Source organism: Pteropus alecto, unplaced genomic scaffold (genome assembly GCF_000325575.1).
Source record: "Pteropus alecto unplaced genomic scaffold, ASM32557v1 scaffold76, whole genome shotgun sequence".
In the NCBI taxonomy this organism is placed as follows: Eukaryota; Metazoa; Chordata; class Mammalia; order Chiroptera; family Pteropodidae; genus Pteropus; species Pteropus alecto.
The window spans coordinates 970,450-988,954 of NW_006443138.1; the positions used below are offsets into that span (position 1 = coordinate 970,450).

At 31.8% G+C, this 18,505-nt stretch overlaps 1 pseudogene; it reads left to right on the forward strand.

The window, feature by feature from the left end:
- The first annotated feature begins 15,904 nt into the window (after positions 1-15,904).
- On the forward strand, positions 15,905-16,023 carry LOC112472324 (annotated as a pseudogene).
- The last annotated feature ends 2,482 nt before the right edge of the window (positions 16,024-18,505 follow it).

The following is an 18,505-nucleotide window of genomic DNA, read 5'->3' on the forward strand; positions in this document are numbered from 1 at the left end:
GGAAAGGGTCATGTCTCTTGTTTTGCTACTGTATTAATTTTCTAGGGCTTTTGTAACAAAGTACCACAGACTGGGTGGCTTAAACAAAAGAAAACTGTTTCTCACAATTTGTAGGGTAGAAGTCCAAGATCAAGTTGTCGGTATTTTTTATTTCTTCTGAGGCCTCTCTTGGCTTGCAGATAGCTACCTTCTTTCTCCCTGTGTTCTCATATGGTCTTTTTCTCTGCGTGTGCATGCCCTACCTTTCTCGCTGTGTGTCCAGATTTTCTCTTCATACAGTAGATAAGGACACCAGTCACATTGGAATTGGCCCCACTCTAATAGCCTTATTTTAATTTAATAACCTCTTAATAGGTCCTACCTCAGTACCATTCTGAGTTACTGGGTGCTAGAATTTTAAGATATGCATTTGTGGGAGACAGAATTCTACCCCAAACAGCCACTAATTTGAGAATATTCCTAACAATTTACTATTAAATCTGATAATAGAAATTTTATAAGTAATTTTCCATATTTTCTTAGTTTGGTGAATTTTTATCACAGTTGAATAATGAATTTTGTAAAATTAATCTGCACATATTAAGATGATTGTGGGTTTTTATTTTCATCTTTTATCTGATGAAAAACACAGTAGATGATTTGATGTCTAGTTATCTTAGAATTCTCAGACTATACCCAAAATGTTCATAGTAAATTTTCTTGATTGCACTACTGAATTAATTTGTTCATTTTTAATACAATATTGTGGCATCTGTTCATTCTAACATTTTCATTTCTTATTCTCTTATGATTCAGCTTGGTGTTGAGGTAATTCTATCTCCATACACTTTGTAGCTGTACCTATTCTGTATGATAGAAATAATCAATTTCTTATAAATTTAATAAAAGTTTCTTGTATAATTGTTCAAACTGAGGAACTGTATTGATTCTCTTCATTTGAAGAGATCACATGGAGAGAGATTTCTGTATTCTTACTCAGTTTATTTAGTATGTTAGGGACCAATCAAATATTCTAAATATTAGGTGATTTCGGATAATTTATGTATTTCTAAATATTTTTCATTTAATCCAAGTTTTCAAATTAACTAAGTTTTTTATTTCATGACTTAAAAATCTTACTGTTACTACCTTTTCCCATTTTGTTACAACTTACAAGTAATAAATTTATATTCTATTTTGATCAAAGTCCATTCTAATATTTCTAGGCAGCAGCTCCATAATTCTCTACCATCTGATTTACCTAGAAATATATCAATCAGTAAACTCATTTAAAAAATTTTATAAACCATTAAAAAAATTACTGTAGTTGTAACTGTGTCCTAATTTTTATTTCTAATGCTGTTTGTTTATACTTTATTTCTGTTTTATCATTCTTTTAGGTTCTGTTATTCTCTCCTTTCTTGTTTTCTTCTGCATTAATTAATGATTTCTCTGTTATCTCTTTAATTTAAATTTCTTTGCATTTATTTATTTTAATTTTTCGACTTGAATGCTTAGTTCATTACTTAGCCTTCTTTGTTAGTTTTAATAATTGCAGTTAGTTCTATAGAATGTTCCCTAAGTATGACTTGAGCTGTATACCACAATTTTAACATGTTGTACTTTTAATGTTGTTCAGATAGAAATATTTTTTACTTCATCCTCTAACTTATGTTTTTTTCAGCTTTATTGAGATATAATTGACACATAATATAGTATATAAAGTAAACAGTGTGATGATTTGACATTCACTTTGTCAAATAATTATAATCAGGTTAATTAACAGATCTATTACCTCATATAGTTTCTTTTTCTTTTTTCTGGTGAGAATGCTTAAGGTCTACTCTCAGCAAATTTAAAGTACACAACACAGTATTATTTTCTGTAGTCACCATGTTGTACATTAGTACACAACACGGTATTATTTTCTGTAGTCACCATGTTGTACATTAGTTCCCCAGAGCTTAATCATTTTATAATTGACAGTACATATCCTTTGACCAGCATCTCCACGTTTGTGTCTTTTTCAGTTTTTTTTCATTAGTGTCATAATTTTCAGTGTACAAGACTTTCACCACCTTGGTTGAATTTACTCCTCAGTATTTTATTGATGCTATCGTAAATGGGTTTGTTAACTTATATTTTGAATAGTTTATTGTTAGTGTATAGAAATGTGATTTACTTTTGTATATCAATTTGTTATCCTGAAACTTTACTGAATTTGTTAATTAGTTCAATTTTTTGGTGGAGCCTTTAGAGTTTTCTATATATAGATAGTGTCATCTATAAATAGAAAATTTTACTTCTTCATTTCCAATCAATTTAGATACTTTCTTTTTTTCCTGCCTAATTGCTCTGGCTAAAATTTCCAATACTACATTGAAAAGAAATGATGAAATGGGCATCCTATACTGTTTCCGATCTTAGAGGAAAAACTTTCAGCTTTTGGCCATTAAGCATGATGTTAGCTGTGGGCTTGTCATACGTGGCCTTTAATACATTGAGGTACTTTTTTCTTTGCCTACTTTATTGATAGTTTTTACATTGAAAGGATATTGAATTTTGCCAAATGCTTTTTCTGCATCTATTTAAGATGATCATATGATTTTTATTTTTCTTTTAATGTGGTATGTGACATTTACATATGATTTGCATATGTAGAACCATCCTTATATCTCAGGGATAAATGCAACTTGACCATGGTATATGATATTTTCATTGTGCTTTTTAATTCTTTTTACTAGTATTTTTTGAGGATTTTTACATCTAAATTCATCAAGAATACTGGCCTGTAATTTTCATTTCTTATAATGTCCTTGTCCAGCTTTGGTATCAGAGTAATGCTGGCCTTCTAGTTTGGAAATATTCCTTCCTCTTCAAATTTTTGGAAGATTTTGAGAAGGATTCTTATTCTTCTTTAAATATTTGGTTGAAGCTATCAGGTCCTGGGCTTTATTTGGAAGCTTTTGATTACAGATTCAATCTTCTTTTCCATTATTAATATGTCAAATTTTCTAGTTCTTTAAGATTCAGTCTTGGTAGCTCATGAGCAAGAATTCCTAATGGAGTCCATGAAACAATTAGTAGGATCTGTATCCCCAAGAGCCTTGGGTGCTTTTATTTCAGTCTTAAAGCACTCCTCAGTCTTAAAGCACATCTCAGTATTCTAATGGGATAATAAAGAAATGAGCTTCCTTGGTAGTGTCCCTCACAGCTGGGGAATCTAGGCACTCACTCATACACACTCACTTTCCCCTCAGGAAATCATCTATGAGAAGGTGCCTTGGGGAAGGGGTGATGCAAGAAGAGTAGAACTGTTCTTTTACTCTTTGCAGTTTATCCAATCTCAGATTTTTTTGTTGTCGTTCTAATGGTGTGCTGGGACTTCTCTGCTGGACTCCCAGACTTCCATATAGGCACTTTTCATCTGTGAGTCATTGTCACAATCAGTGTTCTTTGAGGGAAAGACAGTAGAAAATTATTCCACCATTTTGTGACATTACTCCCTAAATTGTGATTTTTAGGATTCTAAATATATGAGTGTGGCTATTTTTATAATTGTTTCCTAATGATGTTTTGGTCCAAGAGGGTGGCTGTATGTTATTGATTCTTTGGAATTTCTCGAAACTTCTTTAGTAGTCAATATGTCCACTTAATAAAACTGTCCCACATGTAACTAAATAAATATCTATAGATTTTTTTATGTATGTGGGGAGAGGTGTCTGTATATCTATTGATAGTTTAAATCAAGCCTTACTTTTTCCCAGTCTTTGTTCGAGGATGCCTCAGTCACAATTTTACATAGTGAACAGGGGTCTGATCTCCTACTGTACCTGGATTACTATTTTACTTTTTACTCTGTAGGAGTTATTATGTTCTTGGGCTGCTTTTAATCTAAGATTTCCATAATTTGAGGCTAAAGCTTCTTATAGAGTGTTATGTGTGTCTTTTCCATCTCTCTCCCACTGTTATGATTTTTTGTGGATGTATATCTTTATTAAAGGGATGAATATGTTGATAGTTTGTTTTTCCTGTTATTAATATACATTGAACATTTGATCATGACAGCCATGAAGAAGTTATGCATAGATTTGCATCATCATTCTGACTCACATTTCTAAATCTCCTTTTTGTTGTTGTTTGCTGCTTGCCTTTATTTTTCATAAATTTCTGTGTCCGTGGGTCTCAGTCTCAGATAACCTAAATCAATAAGTTGGTTTTTGAATATAGGACACTGCATTTCTAAAAATCACTTATGTTATTTCTGGCAATAATCCAAGTTTAGGACCACTGGCTCATTTAAATGTTTATTTTAAATTTCTTTTTTTGCAAGTTATTTAATTAATGGAAAATTCTTCAATTGAGAGACAAGTTTTTAAAATTTATGTTGTGTACAACCTGTATTTTCTTAGCTATATTTATTTATCCCATTAATAACTCATTTGTTGAACATATATTAATGCCTTCTATGTTCTAGGAACTACTATCTATACTAAAATAATAATATCTGACTATTTTGAAAAGATAGTCTAATGATTTAGCATGTAGATTCTGGATAGAGTGCTTCAGGACACAGCTCTGTTATTCACTAGCAGTGTAATGTTGAAAATTTGCTTAATGTTTTTATGTCTCAATTTGGATACAATGATGGCATCTTCCACATGGTGATTTAGTTTATTGTTTGAAATGGTGTCTGGAATATAAGTGCTTATTAAGTGCTTGCTGTGTGTTATTGAGTGCTTCCTTGTATCAGACACTGTTCTAAGCATTTTTCATGCATTGATTAACCTAATATTCACAGCAAAACAACTATTTGAGATATATAGTATGAGACACTATCATAGGTAATGAGAAATTTTCTTAACATTAGTATTCTTGACATTAGCTTAAGTAATCTTTTGAGGACATAAAATGCATGTTACTAATATTTCTAGTTCCACTTTTGAACATAGTAGCCATGACACTGTAGACCCTCATGAGACATTGAATGAATAAGCTCACAGCGAGCCAAGAATTTGTAGAACACATGCATTATCATAGTCAATATGAGGGAGGGAGAACTCAAAAGTAGGTTGCATTGAATAATGATATGAAAGACAAAGAAGACTGTGCTTCAAGCATGAGAAAGGTGAAAAGATAGGAAGGAAATCTGTGTAATAAGACCATGCTAATTATTTATGACCTGAAGAGCATGAGGATTTCGGAAAACATATTTTCTGTATACCAGCAACACACGATATTTACAGGGATGGACAGAACATAAAATTGTAGCTAGGTTATGATGGGTCATCTAAGCCAACCTAACAGGTTTAACTCTACATTCTAAAACTAGGAGTCAGCAAACTATTTCTGTGAAAGGCCACAGTAAATATTTTAGGCTTTGAGGGACAAATGATCTATGTTATGACTATTCAACTCTGCTGTTGTAGTATGAGAGCAGACACTGATAGAAGTAAATGAGCTGTTGTGATTTAGTTCCAACAAAACACATTGCAGGTCAATTTTGATCTGAGGGTTCTAGTTTGCTGTGACCTGCTTTAAAAATTAAAAACAGAATTGTCATATGATCCAGCAATTCCACTTCTGGGTGTATATCCAAAGGAAATGAAAACAGGATATCAAAAAGATACCTGCACTCCCACACTCATTGCAGTATTATTTGAAATGACCATGTATGGAAACAATCTGTGTGTCCATTAACAGATTAATGGATAAGGAAGATATAAATACACATATACACACACACACACATACACACACATATCTGTGTGTATACATATATATAGGTATATATGTGTATATATATACACATGTAACATGTATGTATATATAGGTTATGTATATGTGTGTGTGTATATATATATAAAATGGAATATTATTTAGCCATCAAAAAGAAAGAAATCCTACCATTATGACAACATAGATGAATTTTGATGGTATTATGCTAAGTGAAATAAGTCAGACAGTTACTTGTATGTGGAATTACTTATATGTAGATATTACTTATATGTAGAATCCCCAAACCAAACTTATAGAAACAGTAAATATAATAGTAGTTATCAAGGGCTTGGGACTGGGGGAAATAGAGTGCAAACTTGCATCTAGAAGATGAATAAATTCTAGAGATCAAATGCACAGAATAGTGGTTATAGTCAACAGTACTGTATTATATACCTCAGAGTTGCTAAGAGAGTTGATCTTAAATGTTCTCACTACAAAAAAGAAATGATAATTATGTAACATGATAGAGGTGTCAGTTGATGCTACAGTAGTAATCATATTGCAATATATAAGTATATCAAATCAATGCATTATATGCCTTAAATTTATACAATCTTATATGTCAATTATATCTCAATTTAAAAAGGATAGAAAATCATAAAATTATATATCAATAAGTACTCTTGGTGGCTATAATTATTTGAATTTTTAATATGTGCCAGACACTGTGCATTATGTATGTCTCATTCATACTGTCTCACTTAACTGTATCATTATGTTAGGTCAGTATGTTCATTATCCTAATTTTTCTGTTAAACAAAGCAAACATGCTGAGAGGGATTAAGTAATTTACCCAAGGCTACCCAGCTAGTGAATGTCTACTTCAGACAATAGATCAGGACTGTTAAGATCTTATGGGAAATAAATTAGAAGTGCCATACTATAGATTCCTTGTATTCAAGAAGTCTATAATCTTTTGAGGTGGAAAATCATATTGTACAGATAATTTTATGTTTATTAGAACAATACAACAGCTGTCAAAAATAATATAATGAAGTCATATAGGTGCTTTCTCTATCTTAAGGACCTACCACACTTCTAAATATGTAGCAGAATATTGTGCAGTTGGTTTGCAAACTATTAAAAATAATGAACAATTAAAAAACATTTTTGATAGTAAAATTTTAGTTCTATAAACGATAGTGTTATTTACATAATAGATTTTCTGTTTATAAATATATATGTGTACAGTGCAGTGTAGAAAAATTTAAAACACCAAAAATATACAATAAAAATTGAAACCACATATAATTACATGATATGCTTTTAGTATGTCTACACATTTATTTCTATGATTTTCAAAATCCATATACACTTGCCTTATAAAATTTAAAAGTATTCTATCTATATGTTTTTCTAGTAATTGTCCTTGGAATAACATTTCCAAAAATATATTTTGTTTTCATTAAACATACAGTTTTAATATTGCTACTTTAAGTGAACTTTAGGTAAATATTTAATAAAAACTAAAGGGCTGATTAAAATGTGATGTCAGTATTTCCTCCCTCTTGCTTCCAGATTGGAGGCCACCTTTCCTTTTGAATAGCCCCTTGATGACATGATATCAAAAAGCAATCAGATAAAATACAGCTCCACAAGAATACAATACAAAACTAGTAAATCTTGTAGTCTTGCAAAAAAAAAAAATTACGATGTATCTTCATTAAAGTGTTATATATTAACAATAAAATGTAGCATGACAAGAATATGGCTTTGTTCATAAAATCAGCTTCAGCGTAGGCTCTTGTTATGGCTTAAGAAAGATATATGAACAGTTTGAAGTAAATTACAGAAATAAATCTTTCCTGGCTGCACCTAAAGCTCTGCAGATAGTTAAAAACAATAACACATGAGGAAGGAGAAGGTGTAAATTTTTTTGGGTTACTGAATCCTGCAAGTGACAAGTCCTGTGAATTTCACTGATGTCATATTACTGTCATTAACATTTTTCTTCATTGGCTGGTTTCTGTGTTGTGATTGACATTCAGTACAATTCAGGGCAATGCTTAAAAAATGTTGATAAACAAAGCACAGAATTTAAATTTTAGTAGTCATTCCTATTGAAGTGAATAAATGAAAGATCAGAAAAGAAGGCATATGAGTCAATACAGTATTTCTGGAATATTTATTTAGGGCAGGTGCAGGTCATGAAATTGTTGGTTCTAGAAAATTGTTTCCTTAATACTCTCATTATCTCTCTCCTTAATTTCTATAAAATGGAATTGCTAAAATTTTGTTTTATACTATTTTTTACACTGTCATTAGTTTAAACAAGGAGGAGAAGGAAGGTTTATTCCAACCTTATACATTTAAAACATGTGACTTACTCATTACCTGGCTTCTTGTGTTTAACCTCATCCCTACCTCAAATCTGAAAACTGCCTACCAGCTTTGAATTTGAGTGAGTCCTAAAGATCCACTTATTTTTTCTTAAATTCTTGCTCACCATATTTCGCACATTGAGTATGGTTAATTGAGGTTTAACGTATATGTTAAATTCTGACTCAATATCAGCTAATTCAGGTACTAGCTCTATAAAGCTCCTAGAGCGCGATACTCCCTTACAATTTCAAAAGAAAAGTTGACGACAAAGTATGAGGGTACTAAAGGAGTATACTTTCCTGGATTTCTCCTAGTATTTTCAGATTAATGATACAGATTTAAATCTTGCTCCAAATCAAGTTGTGTCTCAGATGTTGCTGATGCTGACTTAAGATAGATACAGTCCTTCCACCATTCAGCAGTAGGTGACAGTGGTGATTGTTAGAATAACTAAACAGTAAATAAGTCTTTTTTTTTTTTTTTAATCCTGAAGTAGTTTTAAACTTGTGAGAATACTATTTGTCTTTACTACAAGGCACAGTTTTAAAATAGAGACAGATCTTAGGTTGGAATCACAGGTCTCGATTGGTGGTACTTTAACCTGACATATACAAAAACTGACCCATTCTAAGAGATTTATTCAGGTTTGTATATGCTGGAACATTCATTGTTTGATTTAAAAGAATAAAGAAAAAGGCATCAGATTGAAGGCCAAAAAGATGTTATCAAGGGCAAGTCAGGTAAACTTTCTCAGTCTCAGTTGACTCATCTGTAAAATGGCAATAATATTGTATGGTTTCTCTAGATCAATAAGTTATTATTAAGAAAGCAAGAAAATAGGTATTAAAAGGATTAGATGAAAGTAGTATTGTCTATACTTTACATAAACTATCCAAAGTGATACATTGAAAAGGAATTGTTTGACATGCCAGATTAGTCATCAGAACTACTCTCTAAAGATGTCTAGGTGAATTATCACTTGCTTTCATTATACCTGAAATATATGTTGCAAGAGATCCTTTATACGAAAATCTTATTAGGTGTGCCCCTCTATATTTAGAATAAGGGCAAAAAGGATAAACTATTGTGTATCTTGACTATGTATTTCCAGTAAAGTTACAAAAAAGAAGTAGGAAAATAAAAGATATTCTAAGAAATAAAAATATATCCAAACAGTTATCACATTAATTGTATAAATATGTTATCAGATACTTTTTATATAATGATGTACTTTGTATTAATGTCACCTTTTCATTAGAACTTCAAACAGTATTATACAGTTCATCTCAGATATACCATGCGCACATATATACATTTGTTTTTAATCTAAGACAGACAGAAGCTAACCTTCTTATGGCCTTGACTATTTTATATAACCCATTGCTGATGTCTTCTTTCCAGGAAGATGAATTGTATCTTTGCCTTTCTATTATCTGGCATGTTATCCCTATAAACTAGGAGACAATCCTTACAGTTTCCTAATTCTAGCTCGTGACATATTTCTTTGAGGGAGATAATTCATAAATATAATTTCTTGAAAAGCTCATGGCCATCCCAAGTCATCTGTATAATTTGTTTTCAATAAAAGTGATATAAATTTATGTCATGAATTTGATATAACTTCTAACTTAGATTTTTAAAAAATTCCTTTGTGTAATGCTTTGAGAGACATCTGCTTTGATAGTCATTAGATGTGCATCTGGTCAAAAATAGTCTCCACATGTTGGTTGCTGGAAAGTAAGTTTACAAAAACCATAACCATGATTCAATGGAGTATTAGTAAAGTGTTTCAGTTATCCATCGCTATTTACAATGTCCATGTGGGTTTGTCAGTACAACTTTTGAAATGTAACAAATTAATATCCTTACTTTGACTTAATTTGTGGACAGATGGCATGAATAGGACTGAGTGATGCGTTGGGCTTTCCCTGAGCTTGTCAAGATTTATTTACAGCATAGGAGCCATCCTCTGATGTCTGATTATCTGCTTCATTTAGTAGGAAAGAAATTAACGTCTTATTTCTGTGCTGATGACTCAGCAGGTAGCACACCACTAACACAAATACACACACACACACACACACACACACACACACATCCCAAAAAGGCACTGGTCTTCAAATCTAACAAGACCAATTAAAGAGCTAAATTATTTTATTAGACCCAAGGGATAGAAGCAATTATTTCAGTTGACGAGTAGAGTAATGAATTTTTGGAAAAGAAATGAGTATTTCATTTCTGGCATAGCTAAGTAAAAGGTGGTATTTTAAATAACATTTTTAACATAATTCTATACATTTATATGCCTTGTAATGTATGCAGTTTAGAACAAAAAAAGGTCCAGTGCAGTAAAGCACATATTTCAACTACATATGTTAAATGCTACTTAATTTTTCATTGAATGCAAGCCCCAAGGAAAACACTATTAGCTAGAAAGCGTAATTTGAAATATAGAAGGTATGTTTTTTTTACAACATAAAATATACTTAAATTTACATATTAAACTATTTTGCAAGTTTGACATACTTTAATAAGGCCCTTTCTTGATATAATAATATATCTTAATGCTGTCAAATGTAATATGAGAAATATGCCTGGCGTGACAATTCTATTTTATCTCTTTGGACAAATAAACTATTTACAAGCATTAATGTGGTAGCTATTTGTAGCAAATTGTATATAGATACATAGCATAAATGGTGCTGGAAAAATTGGACATCAACATGTAAAAAAATAAAAATGAATCTAGACGTAGACCTTTCATCTTTCACAAAACTTATCTCAAATTGGATCACAGACCTAGATGTAAATGACAAAACTATAAAACTTCTAGAAGATAACAGAAAAATCTAGATGACTTTTGGTTTGGCAATGAGTTTTTAGACATAACACCCAAAGCACAATCTATGGAAGAAAAAAGTGGTAAGCTAGACTTCATTGAATCTTAAAACTGCAGCTCTGCAAAAGACACCGGTCAGAGAATGAGAAAACAAGCCATAGAATGGGAGAAATTTTGCAAATGAGACATCCAGTAAAGTACATTTATCCAAAATATTCAAAGAATTCCTAACACTAAACAATTTGAAAACAAACAGCCCAGTTGAAAATAAGCAAAAGATCTGAATAGACCCCTCACCAAAGAAGATATACAGATGGCATAAAGGCATATGAAAAGATACTCAATATCACATGTCATTAGGGAATTACAAAGTAAAACAACGAGATACCACTACACACCTATTAAAATGAGTAAGATTGAAAACACTGACAATACTGAATGCTAGTGAGGATATGGAGCTATAGAAACTCACCTTCCTCACTGGTGGGAATACAAAATGGTACAGCCAATTTGGCAGGTTATTTTACAGTTTCTCACAAAGACATAGTCTTAGCCATACAATCCGGTAGCCATGCTCTATGGAATTTACCCAAATTGAGTTATAAACTTGTGTCCTCATAAAAACCTGCATACAAATGCTTATAACAGCTTTATTCATAATGGTAAAACTCAAAAGCTATCCAGATATCCTTCAATAGATGAATATGTAAACAAACAGCAGTACATATATATAATAGAACATTTTCAGTGATAAAAAGAAATGAACTATCAAGCCACAAAATGACATGGAAGAACCTCAAATGCGTATAGCTAAGTGAAAGAAGCCAGTTGAAAAGGCTGCATGCTGTATGATTCCAACCATATGGCATTCTGGAAAGAGCAAAATAATAGAGGTAGTAAAAAGATCAGGAGTTGCTGGAAGTTTGGAAGGAAGGATGAATAGGTGATGCACAGAGGATTTTTAGGGCAGTGAAACTCTTGCATGATATAATGCTGGATACATGGCATTATGCATTTGTCAAAACCCACAGAATGTACAACACAAAGAGTGAATCCTAAACTATGAGCATGAATGGATAATTTATCAACATTGATTCAGCAATGTAAGAAACATTCCACACTAATGCAATAAGTTAATAATGGGGTAACTAGGGGTGGGGTGGGGTGGAAGGAAGTATATGGGAGCTTTCTATACTTTCTGCTCTATTTTTCTGTAAATCTAAAACTGCTCTAAAAACAAAGCCAATTCATTTAAAATGGATTAAATTAGAAATAAGCAAAATTGAATTTAAACAGAATGGTTTTCAGTCTAGACCAATATATGACTAATATTAAAAAGCTTTTTTACAGAGACTCATGGATATGGACAAGTGGTTACCAGAGGGTCAGGGCAGGGAGGGGGAGGTAGGTGGGGTTAAAGGGGTCAGATACATGGTGACAGAAAGAAATATAACTATGGGAGGTGAACACACAATGTAAATATATATATACCTTACTGTTAAAATGTACAGCTGAATCTTAACCAGATTTTGTTAACCAATGTCACCATAAAAATATTTAATTAATTAAAACATTTTTTAAAAATAAAAAGCTTTTTTGGAAAAGTAATGATAAATAACAAGGATTCTGTCACAGTTAATATGAAAAACAAAAGTTAGAGATTCAAGTTTAGCAAAATCTATTCAATCTCATTGAATGCTTTGGGTAAAAGAGCCAGTAGACAGCATTTCAGTTACGGTAGATATCAGTGTTGAGAAGATAAACCATGTGATTTATATGAATTCCTTCATTTATTCATTCAAATACGAATAAAGCACATGTTAAATGATCTAGTAAAAGAAAAAGTTAAAGAACAATTACAAGGTAGTATAGCACACTAAAGAGACTAAAGAGCCTTCTATTAAAGGAAAATGGGATAAAAATGACTATACCTTTTAATTTATTGCTGAGCTCTAAAGATGTAAGGAAAATTATCAAGATCATTTTCCCCATTAAAATGATCTGGAATTAAAAAGACCATGGTGATTTATAAGCATTTACAAAAGAGGGGGATGCCTGTGGAAAATCTTTGCTGAAATCTAGAAAGATGGTTAAACCGTTTTCGGAATGCAATGTCTTTGGCATCAAACAAACACAAAGGCAAATCCTCGTGGATGAAGTAACCACCAGTATATCTGCTAAATCAGCCAACCTTCCAATCAAAGATAACAAAAACTTTCAGACGTAGACTCTCATAGCCTTTAGATATTCTAGTAATAATACATAGAATACAAAAAATTTAGTCTGATTTTTTAATAATTATTAAATTATTAAATATTAAATTAATAAATAAAATCACAAATATGAGCGGACCCAGCTATAATAAAAAACAACTAGATTTGAAAAAAGTACTAAATAGAAATCTTAGATAAGGTATGTGTGTGATTTATAGTTAGATAGATAAATAAATAGATATAGATAGTATAATTGTAGATAATTGACACTAAAATTAGTGAATTGGAAAATATATGTGAAGAATTTGACTTTAAGAGAGAAGAATTGGACTATAGGCAACAGAAGGAAATTACATTTCTTTGAGCATCATAGTTAGGCTTTGGAAAAAGCCATTAAATGATATATAAATGTTTTAAAAACAAAATTAAAAATGATAGGAAGAAAACAAAGAATTTGACTTTAATATACTATAATTTAATTAAATTGAATTAAATTAAATGGCAAGTTCTTTTTGTTTGGAAACAGTTATCTGGTTTCTTTTGCAGCCAAATAGAGTTGGAAAAGAGAGGAGAAATGAATTCTGATGGTATATCTAGCATTGGATTACAGAAATTGCCAAAAAAATTCATTGCCAAATGGAGCAGACCTTTTCCTGAATGCAAAATTCAGCAACTATATCTGAGAACAAGTAGTGAAACTGAGAAAAATAGGATTACTGCTAGTTGGCGTGAATGTAGAAAAGACTACAGGGCACAACGAAAGTCCTGATGGCTTTAGAAAAACCCACCAAAGTCAATTTCCAGACTGAGGACTGAACCGAGGAAAATCTGCTGGAATTAGAATCCCACTTTAATAGGCAGAAATATTGATGGTTTTGGGGGAAAAAAAAAAAGAAGGTGGAGACAGGGTTTCAGAGAACCCAGATCTCAGAATAGTGGAGGAGGCTGCACAAACAGCCATTATTTTAAGTGCTGTGAAGTGTAAATAGTTAAGAGAGCCACCTAGACACCCCTCAACTCCCCCTAGCAAACTCGTTTAAACAAGAACATAAAAGAATTGCTAATGCCAAAATGTTATAAGAAAAAAAAATTATCTAAATTTTCTGAATGACAATGGCGGGGAGGGGATATAACCTAATATTACAAAAGAAGCTACTAGAGAAATCAACTTTAGATAACCAAAATTAATAGGTGGAGCTGTGGCATAAGGATTGACGATAAATGTTGATTATAAATAAAAGCAATGTAAAACTAAATTATAGAGGTAAATATGCTAGAGTAGTATGTAAATGTTACATGCTATACTGTATAGATATAATAAACTATCAAGAATAGGGAGAGAAAATGAAAACTATATCTCAATATCAATTAAGATAACACAAAGGCAAAAATAAATGTTTAATGTTTTGAAGACTCTCCTTTCTTTCCACACATCCCCCCACATTTATTCTCTTTTGACATCCCCTCCCTACTCCCACCATACAACGTACTGACTACAACTTGTTAAAAAATCTTTATGATTTTCTTAACAGTTGCTTGAAAAATTTATTTTTGTACTACACATTTTCTTTTTGCCAGATGCGTCTAACAAGTATGTTTGGAGACACCTACTCTCAGGCCACTCCATTAAACCCCCTTCCCTCTCCCTCTCAGTATTTATAATAATCAAAGAAGTACCCAGTTTTATAGCCCTCAGTTATGCCTTTTTTTTGACATTTTATTTTTTAATATATATATCTATGGATATAGATATGTAATTTTGTCAAACTTTTTTCTGTACAAAAGTCTTAAGATTTAAAACTATTATTTGTATTATATGATGGTGATATGTTAATGTTACAAAATTTTTAATGAAAAATATTTTTGTTACTAGTCAGTTTCATAATTATTTTTTAAGTTTGTATATTATCCGATGTTGATGCAAAATATTATATGATATGTTTTTGTTTAAGAATGTAATGTGTGTAATAAACATATAGAGTGTATTTGACCTTAAGGAAATAAAAAGTAGTCTGATTCGCAGAGATTTATCATGTTGGCAGGTTGATCTTGGTATCTCTAAAAGAAAAGCAGTCTACTGAATTTTTACTTGATCCATATAAATGGAAAGGTTCTAGGCTGTGTGAACAAAAATCTAACTTGAATCACCAACACAGAGTCATGGTTCCTTAATCAAGTCCCGAACTGTGCTAGTTTGTAGACCCAGAACCCCTTGAATGAAAGGGAGATCAGTTCCCCTTATATGTGTATGTTATACTTTAGAGTGATTCCAAATATGTTCATGAAGTAAATTAATATATATTCATGTTTTATTTCTGATATTTTAAATTCCCTTAGAGTAAACCTTTGTGTATCTGAGATAATACTCAAACAAGAAAAATTATAAAATGCATGAAACCTTATGGTAGGTGAGCTGTGAGCCCAAAGCTATTGCAGCCTGGCATGCACTGAGTATATTAAAAATACAACAAAGAGTATAAGGCCCTAAGTAGTCATACTTCAGCATTTCCTCACTGAAAGCTAATATGGAAGTAGGACAAAGAGTTTGTTTTTTAGATGATTTCAAGGATCAAAAGAAAGTGTTAAAGTTGGAAAGATGATAAATCTACAATCTGTCATAAGTATTGCTTCTCCAGAGACTTATTTTTGTTTATAGTTTGAAATCTATTATTAGATGAAAATGACTTGTGTTTTGGGGAATGCAAATTTTTATTTGTTTTTGTACATTATGGGCATTGTTCATGCTTAAATGTGTGTGGAAAAATATTTGGTCTACGGCCATGCCACTCTGAACAAGTCCGATCCCGTCTGATCTCGGAAACTAAGCAGGGTCGGGCCTGGTTAGTACTTGGATGAGAGACCACCTAGGAAGACGAGGTGCTGTAGGCGTAAAAAAATAAAAAATAAGGGATCGTAAGTTTACAAGGTCCTTGCAATCTACGAGGTCAACCAAGGGTTGCCTCACATATAAAAATATATATGTATATATATTTGAATTACATGTATGGTTTTATACTTCCTGGAATCTTTTAACAGTCTGAGATATTTATATAAAGTGAGAGTATTGATATAAGACAGAGGATTTTATATATAATTTATGTAATTATTCTGCATAGATAATCTCTAAGGTAGTGCTGTCCAATAGAAATCTCAGTAGTGATGGAAATGTTCTATATCTGTGCTGTCTGATACTGTAGCCTCTAGCCACAGGTAGCTCTTGAGCACTTAAAATGTGGCTAGTGAGACTGAAGAAGTGACTTTTAAAATTTTAAATTTTTAATTTATTCAAATATAATTTTACATATCTTTGTGGCCTGTGGCTATTGATGCATGTTAGACAGTGCATCTCTCAATCTGTAAGAGATGAAGTCAAGTGAGTGTACAGTTGTACATACAGAAATATTTCAGAATTGCCTACCATTCTGTGTACTACATAGAATATTAACTAATAAATACTATTTTCAAGTTGTATTTTAATTAGTCAAATACCACCACCTACCCACCCACAAACACACACATACATACTACATACATGTTATTTACAAAGTCTTTAATTCTGTCTATCAGGTAAAGTTGCTATTGCTCATGAATTTTTCTTGAAATTTTAATTGAGTTTAGAATGATATGGTCCCTAATTGGTAATAAAAATATCTTTTTAATCACTGGTATGTTTGATATAATTTAGATCACATACACCAATTCAGGCCAGTTCTATATTTTTAACAGCATTATTTTCTGAACCAAATTCCCTGCTTGAAATAATTTTTATCTTAGATATTACTCCTGCGTTTATGGTAGATTTTTACTGATTATTTGTCTAGCCACATGCTTGTGTCTGGTTCCTCTGTTGTATAATCATTGTATAAAAACAATGAAACTGTAAGTCTCTGTGGTTACCTCTGGCATGAGTTTTTACGGAAGGTGACCCAGTTTGGATATTCAGTTTATGATGATGAATTAAAGGGCTTCACCTGACATGCTTAAGGGATCAAATATTTGCCCATGGCTTCTTCAGTATAATGTACTAACTAATTAAGTAGGCCTACTCTTTATTGCTGTGACATTGTGTGCCTAAGAATAATAAATGTTCTGTATGTAAAAGGGTGCAGAAAAGCATATGTAACCAGAAGCAAAATTTAGCAATATTATTAAAATATAGAACTTGCCAGCTGTGAACTTAGTCTGAAAAAAAAAAAAAAGCAACACAAATTATTCTTTTCTATAGATTGTTTTATTTGTTTTCATGGTTTATTTTAGTCATATAGTAAGCTCGTTGGAGTGACCTGGGTTGGAAGAAATGATTACTCTTCTCAGTTTTACCACCGGAATGTAGTGTGCATTATATCTTTCACTTGATGGTATATTGAAGGTAATTGATTCCCAAGTGTTTTCTGTGAATATTTACATTTCAAATTAAACTGTAAGGTCCGAAATGACATGAATCATTTATTTGGATTTCCAATCACTCTTAGTATAGGATAGTTTCGATTTATGTTTTCATTTAAATAAACACAATTCTACCAATATTTATTGAGAAAATTACATGTGCACTCTGACATTCTGGAGAGGGACAAATGAGAAATATAGGCTTAATTAACAAATAAATCCTAAGCACTTATTCAGGCACTGGGTACACAGAGGTGGAGTATACAGCCATGGCCTTGCTCTTTATTAAGTTATAATACAGTAGTTCAGAAGATAGCATTCAGTAAATCACACAAAAATAATCTTAATCATAGATATGAGTGTAAAATTTAAAATACTATGAGTATATAATGAAGAATAGGCTAGAATTGGTGGGTGTGATAAGAAATGGGGCAAAATGTGTTCAGGGATAGCCTTTTGGAGTAAATGCCATTTAAGTTGAGACCTGAAAGGGATAAGAAAGAGTTTATTGTCAAAGAGTGAATGGTATAATTATGTGTTAGAGAGAGTAAAGAACACAAGCAAAGGCTCTGAAGTGGGAAACGACAAGGCATATTCAGAAATAGAAGGCCAGTGTAGTTGGAGTGTAGTAAACAAGGCAGCAGGGAGGGAAGATGATACTGGGAAAGCAGTTAAGCTCCACATGATACAGGACCTCAGAAGTCATGTTAGAGAACTTTATGTTGCGAGAAATAAAAAGAAAGAAGTTTCAATTCAGAAATAACAAAATACAACTTAAATGATTAAAAGATCATTCTGTTATGGTGAAGGAATGCTCGATAGATCTTTCTGTAATCTATTGCCGAGTGCTGGTAAGAGAAGATAAGGCCTGAAACTAAGATGTACTGTCAGTGATGATGGAGTGGTTTGAATGGATCTGAGATTTACTTCAGAGTAGAGAGTGACAAGACTAGGTAATTAATTGAATGTGATCAATGAAAGATGT